The sequence below is a fragment of the Heptranchias perlo genome, chromosome 19, assembly GCF_035084215.1.
Source record: "Heptranchias perlo isolate sHepPer1 chromosome 19, sHepPer1.hap1, whole genome shotgun sequence".
In the NCBI taxonomy this organism is placed as follows: Eukaryota; Metazoa; Chordata; class Chondrichthyes; order Hexanchiformes; family Hexanchidae; genus Heptranchias; species Heptranchias perlo.
Window position 1 is genome coordinate 8254828 of NC_090343.1, and position 17649 is coordinate 8272476.

At 43.3% G+C, this 17649-nt stretch overlaps 1 long non-coding RNA gene across 1 annotated transcript; it reads left to right on the plus strand.

The window, feature by feature from the left end:
- The first annotated feature begins 304 nt into the window (after positions 1–304).
- LOC137335413 (uncharacterized) lies at positions 305–16923 on the plus strand. The gene is made up of 2 exons (XR_010966404.1): positions 305–572; positions 15878–16923. It is a non-coding gene; the product is annotated as an uncharacterized lncRNA (long non-coding RNA).
- Positions 16924–17649: the final 726 nt, after the last annotated feature.

The window sequence follows — 17649 nt, forward strand, 5'->3', positions numbered from 1 at the left end:
AACCCTTTATCCCCAGCCTTCTGCGAGAGCAAACAATAATTTTTTATCAATTATGTGTCAAAAGCAACTGAAACGAATATATGCATATTTAAAAGTTGCATGTTAGGAGCGCCTGGAATCGTTTGCCAACTGTTTTCCAAACTGAGAAATCGATGTCCTTTTAGAAAAAAAAAACGAAAACACCTGACTTTTTAGAAAATGAAGAATTCGCGTTTTAAAAGCTCTCTCTTCCCCCCCCCCCTGCTTTAGTTGCTGCCGAGGAATGTGTTTCTGTTGCTGGGATTTCCTCCGCAGAATGCAGCCAGTTCCCAACCATACTTCTCATTCCAGCTTCACGAAGGTTTAATTACAAGTGCATATTCCCCCAGCTCCCCGGGTCTGTTAAATATTGCAGCTGGGTTTCCGTTCCAGAGTACCTTGTTTTTTTCTCCCTCTGTGTGTAGCCTTATGGTATTATAGAAAACAGATTCTGAGATACCCAGTGTTCTCTGGCTGGGCCGATTTTCCTCATAGGATACAGAAGTTTAAGATTTCAGTAAAAAAAAAGTTGTTCAAGAGGAAACAAAACACAGGTAAAAGAAAGCACTTTATGTGTCCTACCCTAACTGGTGACTAATTATTAATTGTGATTTTTTTTTGTTGGTTGATAAACTTTTTAGATGCATCATTTACATTAAAGGAGCAAATTATTTCAACCTGAAAAAAAAGAGGGAGGGACGTGAAATCAGGGGCACTGTAGAGGAGCTGGACTATTTCATCTCGGTGTACTGCACACGCAATTTGTCAAAGCGTCACTTAACATTTTGTGCTCTCTATTTGTTTTCTCAGGTCAATAAAATTTATTTCTGGGGGGGAGGGGGTGAGGGGGGAGAAGAGAAAATATAAAGTTGAAAAAAGCTTCTGAGCACTTTCTATCTTACGAACCCGGCGTCCACATCTGTAATTTACTGTCGCCAATTCCGCTCTGTGTTGCGTGCAGCAAGAAACACCGACCAGCTAGCTATCTATCTAGCTATATATACCCATTTATCCTGTCGGGCAGTGCGGGTGATGTGGGACAAACCCTTTAAGTCATTACAGACAAGCTGCCGGCTTCTTGCGGAACGAATGAGAAATGTCAGGATAAAACAGTAAGCAAACACCAGCCGTTGCTTGTCACGGTGTATGTGTTTCAAAACTAGTTTCTCTAAACTTTCTAGTTTTTTTCATTTTAGTAGATTAAATGATTACTAATTGAGCTGGGATCTGGCCCTTGTTATTTTTGCTCTGGGTTTGTGTGAGGGGGGGTCATGTGTTTATATTACTGCAAATATTAACAGTGGAGGCAACACAGCAAGTGCTTTAACACACATACAAACAAATATATACAGGTACAAACACACATACACAAATATACATAGATACACACATATAAACAAATATATACAGGTACAAACACACATATAAACAAATATATACAGGCACAAACACACACATACACAAATATACATAGATACACACATATAAACAAATATATACAGGTACAAACACACATATAAACAAATATATACAGGCACAAACACACACATACACAAATATACATAGATACACACATATAAACAAATATATACAGGTACAAACACACATATAAACAAATATACATAGATACACACATATAAACAAACATATACAGGTACAAACACACATATACACAAATATACATATATACACAAAAATAAACAAATATATACAGGTACAAACACACATAAAAATGTACATAGATACACATATAAACAAATATATACAGGTACAAACACACATATAAACAAATCTACATTGATACATATAAACAAATATATACAGGTACAAACACACATATACACAAATATACATAGATACACACATACAAACAAATATATACAGGTACAAACACACATATACACAAAAATATAAATAGATACACACATATAAACAAACATATACAGGTACAAACACACATATAAACAAATATACATAGATACACACATATAAACAAATATGCACACTTACAAATACATATACACACAGATACAAACACACATGTAAACAAATATACACACACAAACACACATATACACACATAGATACACACATACAAACACATATATACCCACATACAAATACACACAAATAAGAAATACCAGGATAAAGCAACAAACACTATCAAGCACACATGCACATACAGATATATACAAATATACATACATACACCCATACATGTATTGTGGGAGTACCTTCACCACATTGACTTCAAGAAAACGGCTCATCAACACATTCTCAAGGGTAACTAGAGATGGGCAATAAATGCTGGCCTTGCAGCAATGGCCATATCCCGAAAACAAATGTTAAAAAAGCAAACACGCATATATACAAATACACACACATATATACAGACACAGACAGGCATACAAGCACACGCATACGGCCACACACATAAACCTGTAAAATGAACAAACACACACACATATACAAGGACACATAAATACACACAAACATCAGATAGGCAGGCACGTTTATTGGTAGCAGTGAACGATAATTGAATTCTGTTGAGATTAATACATTAAAACTTGATTTCCACCCGATTTTGAATTAAACAGTTAGTTACTGAACGTAAAGGCCACACCTTAAACTAGGACAGCCGAGCAGGATGGTTTTTCACTGTCCCTGGAATCTCAGGAACTAGCTGCCTCGCTTCCCTTTCTCATTGTTTATGGCTTATAATGTATACTAGGTAGTGTTTTATTTCTGAAGCTGAGCTGAGTTGCTCAGTGGCTGAGTTGGCTGTCCTTTCTGGTGATTTTTTTTTGTTCTCCGACTGTTTGCGCAGTGAGTCTGGGACTACAGCAAGGCAGTGGTGCAGATCACACAGATATACCCACATTTCGGAATGTGGAATTCACAGCCAGTCACCTTAAATTAAATGGAAACGCACAGCACGCGGATCAACATCTGGAAAAAAAATGTCTTATTTCTTCTTCCTACCAGATACTGACTGACCTACTTGGCTATTTTTTTCCTTTCCAGAATTTCGTTTTGCTTTCAGACTTCCAGCATTCCCAGATTTTCCATCTGGTCTCCTTTAATTTATGGATATTTCTCTAAAACGGCGGGTTTCGAAACTTTACAAATTATTATACTACCTTGCTCTGAATGGGTGACTATTTAATCAGTATCCTGACTCAATACCTGCGCCAATGACCATGACTGGCACAAGTTTACAAATCACGCCATTTAACGATAGGTCCTACACCTCAGTCACGGGTCTTTGAGGGGAGATATATAATTTGTTTCAACTTAAAACAGAGCTGTGCAGTTGAAACGGATCAAAAATTTTAAATAAACTGGCTCACAACTCTCAATCTCCCTTCTTAAAATCACGTATTGGAACTCCAGGGATCAGCTCCGTTATTCCGCGGATACCCATCGCCGCAGGAGTTCTGTTCCAATAAGAGAGATCTCGAAATAATTCCACCCCCCCCTCTCTCCCGCCCCCCTCTCTCCCGCCGCCACCTCCGGATTCTCAGCAGGTTTGTGAAGATATATATTTAGTTTTATTTTGCGCTTTCCCCATTAGATGAGCATCTGTCTTAAAGGGTTCCGTAAAACACAACTAGAAAGCTAAAGCTCTTGAAATAAAATATTGAGCATAAATTAAAAGGGGAGGTTTATTCCTTTACTGTTATTTGTAATATTGTACATTTAATTAGTAAAATAGACCACTGTATCTGTGCAATTTTATAAACATGAACTATGCAAAACCCAGACTGCTAAAATGCAATTGTTTTATTAACACGGGTAGTTTTATTGGTTGTAATATTTTCTATTATAATGCAGTGATGTACATAAACTCTGCAAATCCTATAACGCGAAGAGCAGAAAATTGAATTATTTTCTTCGCTTGTATTTTTTGTATATTACATTCGTACAAATAATTATATTTTGTTATACTTACAAGAGAGTTATTTATATATCTAAGCCCCTGTAAATCTTATGAAGAGAATGGTGGAAAATACATGGAATATTTTTTCTTGTAAGGGAGAGTTTGGTGTCGAACCCTTTCTGAGCAGCCTGTGTATATTTACATATATTTTTGGGTGCACAATACAAATATTTATCTTTCCTGGAGCGTTGGCGGGATGGTTCATCCTCCTGTTAGGGTCGGTGTTGGAAGCCCTCACAGTTTTATGGCTGGCGGTGGCCCGTGAATCCCCCTCTGAGACTGCTTATTTTGCTTTCGGTAGTCCTGGAGTGAGAAAGCCACGCAGTTGAAGTTGGAGCAAAAACCGCAGGTGCGCATTCTTGAACCGTTGTCTCAACCCGCCTCCCGCAAAACTCCGATTGCAGAAGAAACTCTTTATCAATGTGGGGGTAGGGAGAGGGAGAGATGGATTCTCCCCAATGGAAATATTCACTAGTTTCTGTTGTTATTATTACTGCTTCTTTGCACATTCGATTTTGACATTAATTTCAAAGGAAAAAAAAATATTTGCAGGGTTATGCGGAAAGAGCAGGGGAGTGAGACTAATTGGATAGCTCTTTCAAAGAGCCGGCACAGGCATGATGGGCCGAATAGCCTCCTTCTGTGCCGCATCACTCTACGATCTTACTTTATTTGGGGGGGGGGGGGGAAATAAACTAAAATTGCCTTTCCTCCCCTCTTATTCTAACGACTGTGGAGTTTTAGATAAATATTTATTGTGTAAACAACCGCCGATTTATTTGTTGTCTCAAGTGCGCTACACTTTTAAAAACATTTTTACTGCGTTGATATTGTGTTTATTTCAGACGCAATAAGGATTTTTTTGAAATCCTTTAAATTAAATCGCCCAACCTTTTATCTTTGAGTTAGTGTTTTATTGAAAGGAGATGGAGACCCTGCTTTGTATGTACATTTGTTCAATGTCGATTTGATTTGTGTCTTTAATCATTAGCTTCGGTCTTGAAATTAAGCCGGGTGAATATTAGCATATCAACACTTAACCTGATAGTTGGAACTCACTTTTCTGCCATCTTAATACAGATATTAACCGTTTTAAAAATAATTTGTTTGAACACTAATATTCACACAGTGTAATTTCAAGACCAAAAGTTAAATCAGTGCCCTGCATGCAGGCTCTCTCGAATTAGTGTATTAATGTTTAACATGTGTGGGTGTCAGGTGAGGGCAGAATCAGGCTCATCTGTGATGCCCTCCACAGTTGAATAACCTGGCGAGATTCATGCATGAAGTCATTACTTGGGCAAGGTGCCAGAGGGCTCCTGGCGCTGTGGGACTGCGCTGCCAACAGTTTCTAAAGACGAGGGGGAGAAATTGGAAAAATAAGATGGTGCGGTACAATTCAACCTGAATGTCTCTTAGTTATCTTTTCACAAACTCCAGTCGAAACTCAATATTAAACTGCTCATCCTTGTTTTCAAATCCTCCCGTGGTCTAGCTCCCCCCTATCTCTGTAACGTATTCCAGCCCTACAACTCTCCGAGATCTCTGCGCTCCTCCAATTCTGGCCTCTTGCGCATCCTCGATTTTAATCGCTCCACCATTGGCGGCCATACCTTCAGCTGCCTCGGCCCTAAGCTCTGGAATTCACTCCCTAAACCTCTCCGCCTCTCTACCTCTCTCTCCTTCCTTAAGACGCTCCTTAAAACCTGCCTTTTTGATCAAGCCTGTCCTAATATCTCCTTATGTGGCTCAGTGTCAAATTTTGTTTGATAATCGCTCCTGTGAAGCGCTTTGGGACATTTTACTACATCAAAGGTGTTATATCATTGCAAGTTGTTGTTGAAGGAACGGAGAAAAGAAGCATCAAGTCGGTGTTATGTTGGGTGTTTATTGAATAGGTGCATAAAATATTTAATACTTTATCACCTGTGTACTCTGTGTGGTGTTATGTTATGAACGCTTAATGCATTTGTATCAAATCCCTGTGCCAATTTAATGGAGGTGCTAACCCATTATTGCCTCAGTTAAAATAGCAGACAAAGGAATTTGATCCAAAATGCATTAAAAATTCATAGAATAATGCTGCACACTGTAGCTTCTAGGCTTAGATTCCCTATTAAGGTTTGGAAATTATTTTTCGTTGTAATGCAAATGAGTTATTTTACATGTAATCAGATGTAGATAAATCCACTTTTAATACAAACACCACTTACATCAGCAAATGTGGATCGGAACATACTTAATAATATTTCAAAATTGCAGGTTCAAATAAAACTGCCCTCCTCCCCCATGCTGGTCCAACACTATAGAGGGGATTTGCCGTTAAGGATGCAACCTTGAAGTACATTGGCGCATCTCGCACTATGGTTGCGGGGAGTGGATTTCCTGGTATTTTCCGAGGTTGCCCTTCCATTAAATAATTCTGGAGGGCTGCCAGTGGGGACTGTGGAGAGTGTGGGGGGGGGGGGGGGGGTTGGGGGGGGCAGGATATTCAAGGCAATAGAATGCATAAACAGCAGCAGCTGCACCTTTAAAGGGGTCCAGGGAATTTCCTGTTATTCACTGTTTGGCCGTTCTTTTCAGTTGGGTCTTTCAGAGTGTTTTAGGAGTCTGCTTGGGCTCAGGGCAAATGGCAGGACTGCGCCCTTTTCTGAAAGAGCCCTGGAAGTGGTAGCTAAGGGAAGTGAGCCAAAGGAGGGATTGCCATCTTTGGCCCAGTGGGGCACCCTTTCCAGAAGGCAGCTGTCTTGCGTTGAAGGGTTGGAGCAGGTCAATCTGTGTCTTTGGTCTGGAGATCTAGATATGCCAAAAAAAAGTTTGTCAAGGTAACTGCTGAAGTTCTCTCCACTGCTCTGGTACAATAGCAACCCACACTCTCATCTCCAACTGTTGTATCCTACAACTGGATGCTTGATCATCTTTAGGGAACCCCTTGGCCAGTCTAGTACTATCAGAAGGGAAGCCATCTCCATGCTTCACCTATCTCCCACACTCCAAGGAAATCTTTCACCAATGGAGGGCCATCAAAGTCTCCTCCAACACCCACATGCGTTGATGCAAGTTCTTGCTCTCTCATCTTGGGAGGCACAGTCACCAAATGCACGGCAATGGCAGGGCTCAGGAAGCAGTCAGCATTTAACCAACCTCTTTACCATTGCAGGGAAAAGCAGCTCATAACTGAGACTAACCACAGGTGGGCACAGCCAACATGAAGTACCTGATTCATTGAAAAAAAAGTTCTTAGAATGTGGGCATCGCTGGCAAGGCTAGCATCAATTGCCCATCCCTAGTACAACTGAGTTCCTTGCTAGGCTACTTCAGAGGGCAGTTAAGAGTCAACCACGTTGGTGCGGGACTGGAGTCGCATATAGGCCAGACCGGGTAAGGACGGCAGGTTTCCTTCCCTAAAGGGACATTAGTGAACCAGTTGGGAATTAACACTGGAAATGTGGGCACTGCTCTGTTGAACCATTGGAGATGACACGCAGGTGGTCAATCTGCATCTGCAGGCTTTGGTACCCCTTATTATATGTTCTTCCTGCTGCAGTTCTTGGATTCTGCACTGGCATCCGGGGCCATGGCATGGAGAGGGTATCCCTGCTCACCCAGGCTCCATCCATTCAGGGCAGAAATGCGTTGAATTAATGGTCGGACTGTAGACTGGTGTAGGTAAATGCATCAGCTTCCAGAATACCTGGCATCACCAGTTGATGGGCACATACAACCTGGGCATTGATAAAGCCCCTCGTGTTTATAAATGCTGTAGCATTGGTAAAAGGAGCCCGTACGGCTACCAATAAAGCCCTGTGCTCTTGGGAAACCAGCCATTCTGGTCATTCTCATTAAGAAAAGTGATGTAGTCCTTGGCCCCGGTAAACAACGTATCAGTGACCTGGTGTATGCAATGGTACGCTGCAGGCCGGCTGATATGACAGACATCATCTGAGGCAGCTCAACAGCAGCCGGTGGCATAGAGGTTGGAGGAAGTCATGACTTTCACCTCCATGGGCTGTTAGTACAGTTGCGTGCTCCTCGCACATTTTCGGTACAAAGCTACTCCTCCCTGTGCCCCATGCACCGGGTGTATTCTTGCGCACCTGGCAGACAATCAGCGCTGATATTCTTTGCCCGTGCTGGTTTCCAGTGCAGCAGCTTTGTTAGACGCCTCCCACCAAAAACTTTGCACCTCAGATCCATCCATCTGAACACGCAGGTGTATCTTGTTCGACCCACGTGGAGATACCACATGTGTTAATTGTATCCATGTGATTTATATCAATTAGTATTAATTGTTTTCAGGTGATGGGTAGCAATTGAGGACTTTCTTGTATCCATTGAGAGGAGGGAGTTTATTTAGGGGGTGTGCAATGTGTAAGGTGGATCTCTGTGAATAAAGACTTGGGAGCAATTGAAGACCAGGCTGTAGTATTCTATTCACTACTGGGCTATCCAATTTATATCAACATGGAGTAGTTGAGGCGAATAGCAAAGATGCCTTTAAGGGGACACTAGATAAGTGCGTGAGGGAGAAAGGAATACAAGGTTATGCTGATAGGGTTAGACGAAGTAGGTGTGAAGCATAAACACTGGCATAGACCAGTTGGGCCGAATGGCCTGTTCCTGTGGTGTAAATTCGATGCAATTGTATTAAAAAAAATTGTCTACCCTTTCAGTCCTTTAAACATCGGGGGGTGAGTTTACTTGGCAGAGTAATGCCCAGCTGTGGGGACTGACAACAGGTATATTCCATGGCAGCAGCTTTTCTTGGTTTGGTTTCTCTAAATAGCTACGGTTGATGGCATAATTGAGGGAACTGATTGGGAAGAGCTATTGAGCAGCATGGCGGGAGAGAGCTGAAGAGCGGGGAGTCTCGGGCGGCATTGACCCAAGCCTTCTTTGTGTTGCCCAGGGGAGCAACACCCTTCCCATTGCTGGATGCTGGTTCCCACCCTGAGACATAGGTCAATCACTGGTCAGAAGGATTTTCTTATGGGGCAGATGGTCATGCACTCACTGTTTGAAAAACACTCGACATAAACTTTACCTGAATAAGGTTTTTTGAAATTTTTACTTTAGCTTTTCTTCAAATTATTTTGGAAAGCAACCAGATACTGTTAGAGAGACATGTTTTTCCTGACGAGCATTTAATGGTTTCTGAAATCTGCATAATTTGATATTTCTACCCAGAGTTATGATTTGGGCAGCTGAAGGCAGCTCCCACAGTTGGAGAATTTGCATGCACTACACATGCTCCAACTGTGGGATCTGCCTTCAGCTGCCTAAGCCATAACTCTGGTTAGATATATCTGGTTGGAAATATATCACCGTTCCTTCATCGTCGCTGGGTCAAAATCCTGGAACTCCCTTCCTAACAGCACTGCGGGAGAACCTTCACCACACGGACTGCAGCGGTTCAAGAAGGCGGCTCACCACCACCTTCTCAAGGGCAATTAGGGATGGGCAATAAATGCTGGCCTGGCCAGCGATGCCCACATCCCATGAACGAATAAAAAAAAAGATATAGCAAATCCAAACCCAGGCTTTTGAGAAAGGCTGAGGCCTTCAAGTGAAAACATTAATGAAGTCACTTACTCAAAGATGCAAAAGATAACTTTATGGTTAATTTTAATCACATTTTTGTAAAATATGTAATTTTTGAAAGCCTTTTTTATGTTTCAAACCTTACTTTGGACATTGGGAAGCTTCAGTTACTAAGGAAAATACGGCAAATGTAAATTTTTCAAGAAGTGTTTTGAGCGATATTTTCTGTCTTTTATTGGTAGATTCTTTCCACTGGTCAGTCTGGATTGGTTATTTTCATAAGTGCTTAGCAGTTTCTCATTGGCAGTTTTTCTATCGACTTTCCTTCACTTTTGATCATGCTTCTTCAGTTTGATTTGCTGCTGTTTTACTTTGACCCAATCAACAAAATGTAATGGGGAGAGTGTTACAGGAAGTAAGTGTGGCACTTACAGGAAGTGCATGCTAGACACAAGACGTTTAACACGTTATAAATCTATATTTTACCATATGTTTTATGCTAATGTGTGGGTGTATACATCCACCGTCAAAGCGATATGCACCGACAGAGAGAAGTAGGGTTTTTCTGATGAGGTATTTCTGGAACATGCCATCACCTGGAGCACTTCTGTTTATTGCAGGGGCCTGCAGTTTGAGCTTTATAATCATTCCAGAGAACAATGTACAGTGCAGAGTCTGGACTGTTAGATGAGATTTCCACAGATGGATAATATTAGCTTATTTTCATTGGTGTGAAACCTAACCTTTAGGGACTGTTTTTTTTTTAAAAACCCCAGCAAAATCCACAACACAAAATCGCATGTTGAAATTTACATTTCAGGGGGAAAAAATTGTATTTTGAATGTATTTGAATATTCTCTCATTTCTCCTTACTTTACTTGTGCATATCTTAGTTATTTTAGCAACTTGTTCTATTACAGACTTTTTTTCAATGCGTTGATTTAAAACAAATGTGATAGTAAAGAGCGTCTCTCCCGATGAAGATGAGGCACATATACCAAGCTATTTTAAAGATACAAAGAGCTTGCATTTAAATAGCTCCTTTCACGTCCTCAGGACCTCTCAAAGCGCTCCACAACCAATGAATTAGTTTCAAATTGCAGTCACTGTTCTGTGGGCAGTCACTCTGTGCATAGGACATCAATAGATTAGGCAGCCACCAAAAAAAAAACACCTGGACATTAACAGCTATCAGCAGAAACAGTCACTTAGGTCATCCATAAATCACTACACGTCTCAGACAAGAATGATAAGAATGATCTGGGACTCAAAAGAAAGAAAGAACTTTATATAGGCTTTAATCAAATCCTATAAAGTGCTTCACAACCAATGAAATACTTTAAAACCCTACCTGTTTAACCAAGCTTTAAGTCATTCCTCCTAATATCTCCTTTTTTGTCTGGTGATGCTTCTGTGAAGTGCCTTGAGATGTTAAAGACGCTTAATAAAAGCAAGTTGTTGCTGTTCTTCTCGGGGCCTCAAATGGGCCGGCAGTGGGCTGTTTTGAATTTTTTTTTAAGTTTCCTGGGTTGTTTTTTTAAGTGGCACCTGTGGGCCCTTTAAAGACTGCTGGTTAGGACACTCAGTGCCTGGTGCAAGAAACCCCCCTGAAGTTTGATGCAGGATGTATCAGGTTCAAGGCAGGTACCCGGGGAAAGAATTTCCATGAGAGTTATCCCTATCCACCGCTGTAATCTCTGTGGAAAATCAGCAGAATCCCTGAGAATTGTTGTAAATGGCATTTTTAGCCATTTTTCCTTGGGCTCCGCCAATCTTCGACTATGGCAAAAGAACCAGAGGCGAGTGGTTATGATCTGGAATGCGCTGCCTGAAAGGGCGGTGGAAGTAGATTCAATAATAACTTTCAAAAAGGAACTGGATAAATACTTGAAGGGGAAAAAAATGCAGGGCTATGGGGAAAGGGCAGGATGTAATGGGACTAATTGGATAGCTCATTCCAAGAGCCGCTACAGGCACGATGGGCCAAATGGCCTCCTTCTGTGCTGCTTCAGTCTATGATTCTATGATACAGACAGGGCATGAGATCGGGAAAAGCCCCTTAGTAACTCCAAGAAATGGTTTTTAGGACCATAGGAGGGGATTTTTGTGATTTAGCAAAGGGGGGAGCACTAGAAAGATAGTCCCAAAGTTTGGCAGAACTAGGGCCGGGGTTGGGGGGGTGGGGGGTGGGGTTCTGAGGTGGGAGACGCTGAGGTTTTGCAGCAGCAGGGATAATTGTGGACTTTAGCAACATGGGGGGGGATGGTGCTGGGGTTTAGTATCACCAAGGGTGGGGGAGGGGTATGGTCCTGAAGTTTGCTGTGCTGTTGTTATGGGGTCCTGTAGCACTGAGAGGGCAGTTCTTGGGTTTAGCAGTGGGAGGGGGTTCATGGGGACTCTCAGCGGCTGATCACTGCCCTGTAAAGCACTCTGAGATTTTTTTTAATGGAATGAGCACTATGGAAATGTAAGTTGTTATTTAAAAGAAATGTTTGATATTTTAAATACATTCAGTCAAGTTGACACTGGATCATAATCAGGAATGGGAACCCTGACTGAATTCATCCCCTTCCCCCCACCCCTCCACCTCTCCCTAGTCCAGAGGCACTGAGGCAAATTGGAGCACCCCAACTTTTGCATTGACTGGGCTCCATTAACTCAGCGGAGATCTTTAAGAGATTAAAGCTCTCTTACAATCCACTATAGCCAGTCCCGTCAGGAACAAGCCCCAGATTTTCCAACATTCTCTTAGAGTACAATATTACATAATTCCTGTGAGCATTTCATATTTCCACTCTTCTTTCTGATCCAAAAAAACTTGTCCCAGAATGGTAACTTGCTGTTAATAGAAAAATTGTTAGTAGCTATTTGCTTCTTGAAGCTCTTCATTTTCTTGTATCGAAAGAGGTTGAGGGGGGGGGTGTTTTATTATTTATTTGAATTAACAGGGTATACTGTACCCCTTAGGAGGGTACTTGAGAAATAAACTATATATTTTTTTAAAGTTCCCTCTACCCAGTTGGTCCCACCCCAGTCCAGATCAGCTGGGCTGACTGACGAGATAGTGAGATGGTCCCGTCTACCTCTGTCCCACGCACTGCCTAGGGAATGGGGTCAAACTGGAGGTGGCTGGGAATGTGCAGCTGTTGTCTGCTCAACCCGCCCACATTATAAGCAGCGGTCCTGGATGAGTGACAGTCCACTTGAAATTCTTGCTTGTTAAAAATTGTGCATTTTTCTCCTCCTTTATCTCCCCTGCTTCGGACCTCCCCATTCTCAGCTCAGAGTCTGGGCCCCTACATTGAGCTGTTGGGACATGTGCTTTGACTGTCAGGATTTTTCTCCCCTCTGCCTGCTGTTGTCTTCCCTGGACACCTGGCTGTGATCAGGGCCTCATTCCAGGGGGAGCCACATGTGCAGCCTTGTATCCTCCTGCTTAATGATGCCCACTGAAGCTGCGACACATGGCACTGCTTGTTAATAACTACCACATTAAGGTGTCAGCCTTGGCTCAGTGGGTAGCACTCTTACCTCTGAAGTTAAGAAGGTTGTGGGTTCAAGTCCCACTCCAGAGACTTGAGCCTCATGATCGAGGCTGACACTCCCAGTGCAGTACTGAGGGAGTGCTGCATTGTTGGAGGTGCTGTCTGAAAGACAGCACCTCCAACAATGCAGCACTCCCTCAGTACTGCACCGACGCCCCCTCTGCCCTCTCAGATGGATGTAAAAGATCCCATGGTGCTATTTCAAAGAAGAGCAAAGGAGTTCTGCCCAGTGTCCTGGCCAACACATATCCCTACACCTAAAACAGATAATCTGGTCATTTATTTCATTGCTGTTTGTGGGACCTTGCTGTGTTCAAATTCTCTGCTGCGTTTCCTACATTCCAACACTGACTACACTTCAAAGGTAATTCATTGACTGCAAAGTGTTTTGGGACATCCTGAGGTCGTGAAAGGTGCTGTATAAAAGCAAGTCTTTTTTTAAACTGGAGAATAATATCTGGAATTGCCCTAATGAGGCTATAAAATAGTGACATCTGAACGTCAATATGATTTTTTTTCATTTTAATCACTGTAATTTTTAACATGCGCTTTCAGCCTTGGAAGGAGGTGGCTGAGAGGGGACGTCATAAACAGAAATACTCCTTCAAGTTAAACAAGTGAGTGTGGAAGCACAGGTTCAAACAAGTGAAAGGTCAACTCAAGACTGATATATGTAAGGACTTGCACAACACCAGGTTATTGTCCAACAGTTTTATTTTAAATCACAAGCTTTCGGAGCTTTCCTCCTTCGTCAGGCGAGTCCACCTGACGAAGGAGGAAAGCTCCGAAAGCTTGTGATTTAAAATAAAACTGTTGGACTATAACCTGGTGTTGTGCAAGTCCTTACATTTGTCCACCCCAGTCCATCACCGGCATCTCCACATCAAGACTGATATCAGCAAGATCTTCATACAAAGAGTATGGAGATAAAAAAAACTGGAGATAAGAGTGCTGAAATCATTTAAGAAACAATTGGGTGCTGATGGGGAGCGTAGGAATTGCTAAATTAAAAAAAAACCAAGGTCCATCTAGTCCGCCTTCTACCATCCCGGTAGTCGCATGATACAGTGATAATGGAGTTGTTGGCTAATCACAGCAATCAGTCTCTATCAATCAGTCTACAACAGACCCAGACATGAGGCGAGGAAAATCCTCAGTGGTGGAGAGTTTTGGGAACCATAGGTCCAAAGTCACCAGCATGCTACACTTATCACATGCGGGTTACTTCTGGAGGGTCATGCAAGGATAGGCTAATTGGCCTTCCTCATTCATATTTATTTGTTGCTCTTTTCCCCAGTGAAACTCGCACTCAATGGGGTGAAGGATGTTAGTGCTGCGGAGTGGCTCACTTTCCGTTGCAGACACCCAATCACTCCCTGGTCAGCTATGATAACAACTTACATTCATGTAGTGTCTTTAAAAATAGTAAATACCCCAAGGAGGTTCACAGAGGAGAAACAGATGTCGGGCAGCAGTAGAAGAGTTAGGAGAGATGACTGTAAAGGATGGTTGAAAAGTTTGTTTCACATCGAATTGCATGGACTGTACAGCACAGAAACAGGCCATTCGGCCCAACTGGTCCATGCCAGTGTTTGTGCTCCACTCGAGCCTCCTCCCACCCCACTTCATCGAATCCTATCAGCATGTTCTTATATTCCTTCCTCCCTCATGTGTTTATCTAGATTCCTCTAAAAAACATTTTTCTCAGGATTTGGGCAACGCTGACAAGGCCACACTCATTGGCCATCTCTAGTTGCCCTGAGACGGCGGTTTTGAGGAGGATTTTAAAGGCAACTATTGAAGTAGCAAGGCAGAGAGGTTTACGAAGGGAGTTCTACAGAGTGGGCTTGAACCAGCTAAAGGCTCTCGCCATCAATAGCGGGGTGGAGTGGAGGAAGGGGGGATACACTAGAGGTTAGAGCCAGAGGACCAAAACCCACAGGCTAGGTCGTAGCACTGCAGACAGCTGCAGAGTTAAGGTGCGTGAGGGATTTGTAAGGAGTAAAACTGGCGGGAGTGCATTGGGAGGGCTGGAAAACAGGCTGGGATCCAAATACGTCAGGACCTGACTTTGCCTGGGAGTTTCCTGTGGCTTTGTTTGTGGGGGGGGGGGTGGGGGGGTGGGCGGAGCCTCCTCTCACTCCAAACAAGACCACCGTGGAGGGGAAGGGGTTGAGGGCCGGGTCTCCCTACATTGGGAGTTCTTGTGTCCTCAGCCTCATAGGGTCCCGGTGTAAGTTTGGAGGCCACTGCCCCAAGTGAGAAGAGGGGAACCGGCCTCCTGGAGGGTGGAAGCAGCTCCTTGGTGTTTACCCCGGGATCATGCCCACTGAAGCCTTTCAGTGCTATTCCCTGGTGCAGTTTGTGGGGTCAGTGGGAGGCAGCGTTTTACACGCCTCCTGATTTGACTCTCCATTGAAGTGAATGGAAAGTTAAAACAGGCACTCAACCTGAACCCGCCCAGTGGGTTAGGTTAAAATTACACCCATTCTTTCTGTTGTTTTATACCCTATTACAACCATGACTACATCTCAAAAGTACTTCATTGGTTGTGAAGCACTTTGGGGTGTCAGTGAGGTTGTGAAAGGTGCCAAATAAATGCAAGTTCATTTTCTTTCTTTCTATCTAATCAATCTAATCAATCAATCTATCTAATTCATCTCCTTCCTTTGGCTAGCTAAATTTGCCTTTAGGAATTTCGGATAAATGTTTCCCGGGAGTGTAAATATTTGTGGGGAGAGGAACCCACACAGAAACTTTTGCAAACTACTGGAATGAGAGAGTGACTGTAATGGAATGTTTGAATTGCACTTTTTTGCTTTCCAATTCTCAGGCCATTTACAGTTTACACACTCGTGGATGAGGATGTCCAAATGTAATCGACTACTTGAAGTACCGCAGACCCTGCAAACTCCGGCAAAGTCAGCGTAATCGCCGGGATCCCTGATCTGAACAAGAAGGAGAGACTTCTTCATGCAAAGAGTAGTGGAAATCTGGACCTCTCTTTGCCCCCCCCCCCCACAACAAAAAGCTATTATTTGGCTGGGGGCCAATTGAAAATTTCAATACTGAAACTGATAGATTTTTGTTAGATGAGGGTATTAAGGGTTACGGAACCAAGGCGGGTAGATGGAGTTAAGATACAGATCAGCCATGATCTAATGGATTAGCGGAACAGGCTCAAGGGGCTGAATGGCCTCGTCCTGTTCCTATGACACTCCACCAATCCATGGATGGCCTAACCAGTGGTCCTTTAAGGGACCATGCAAAAAATGGCTGAAGATATTTTGAACTTTTATTTTCGTGGGACACACAAAGCAAACTCCGGCCTACCACTGGTCCGTGCAAGGCCCCCCCACCGATCACCTCACCACACCCCACCCACCCCCAAGCTTGAACTCTGGGCAGGAACCGGATGATTTCCCGCCCTCCCTCGCTGGCGAGCTGCCTCGAAGCGCTGGCAGCAAGTGAGTGAGGCCCAGGCCTCAAGATGGCTGGGGTTTGCGGGTGGCAACAATGGGTTGTGACTGCCCACCGAATACCCTCCAACTGCCCACCAAGTGCCTAAAATGAAGATCGGCCCCAGGACATGCCGATATTCACACCAGAATTCCCAGCATTTACTCCCACCGTGCAACGCTCTGCACCAGAAACACTAATTCGTAAAACCTTCCCCTAGGGCCTTCTAGCCTATGTGGCTTATTTGCCTCTATTCCCCCAGGTCATCGGGGAGCTCCCCTTATATAACAGAATGGCAAAGGGATCTATTTCTGTCTTGAAACTACTAACAACGAGCAAAATTGTAATGTTTATATGCGACATTATTATCATGTAGAAATTGACCACTTGCTCATCTAAAAATAATGTTGGGATTTAAAAGACTGTGGGTAACTTTTTTTTTCGGGCAAATATATAAAAATAACCCATTTCTAAAAGAAGTGGAAAACAAAGTGAATAATGTTTAGAGCTGCTGGCAGTTTGAAGTTTCCCCTCTCATTCGCTCTCTCACTCACTCTCTCAGGGTTCTATCAGATCGGATTACATGTGGTTCCCAGATCCTGCACCTGGATATACACCACAAGCAGCCATCCATCTTCATCACTGTCAACACAAACCCAACCCCTGACAGGCTGATCTGTGCCCAATCTCACCCTAAGGCAGGGAGCAGCTAAAACCACTCCATACCTTAACTCCACCTGGAGGCAAAGATGGGGATCAGACCAGACCGGGCCCCTCTCTCACTCTCTCTCTCTCTCTCCCCCCCCTCCCCACATCCCACGGGCCGAAGAAATAGCAAGCTAGGCTGCTCCAAGTCTGATACCATCCGTTCCTGGGGAATCAAAATTGGACAGCTTGTGCTCAACCTAATAGCGCCCCAGAGACACGGATAGTATAGGCCAACGGCAGAAGGGACTAGTCCCAATCCAACCTCAACAAGCTTGTCCTGACAGCAGCTCCCAATGATTCCCACACTCATTGATGCACCTGGTACACAGCTGCAGCCACCAGAGCAAGGCAGCTCACAAGATTCTACTTCCCATTCATCTCAAATCATTTCCCCCTGTTTCTGCAGCGTGCTCTCTTCAGGGCCTAAGTGAGTGAGAA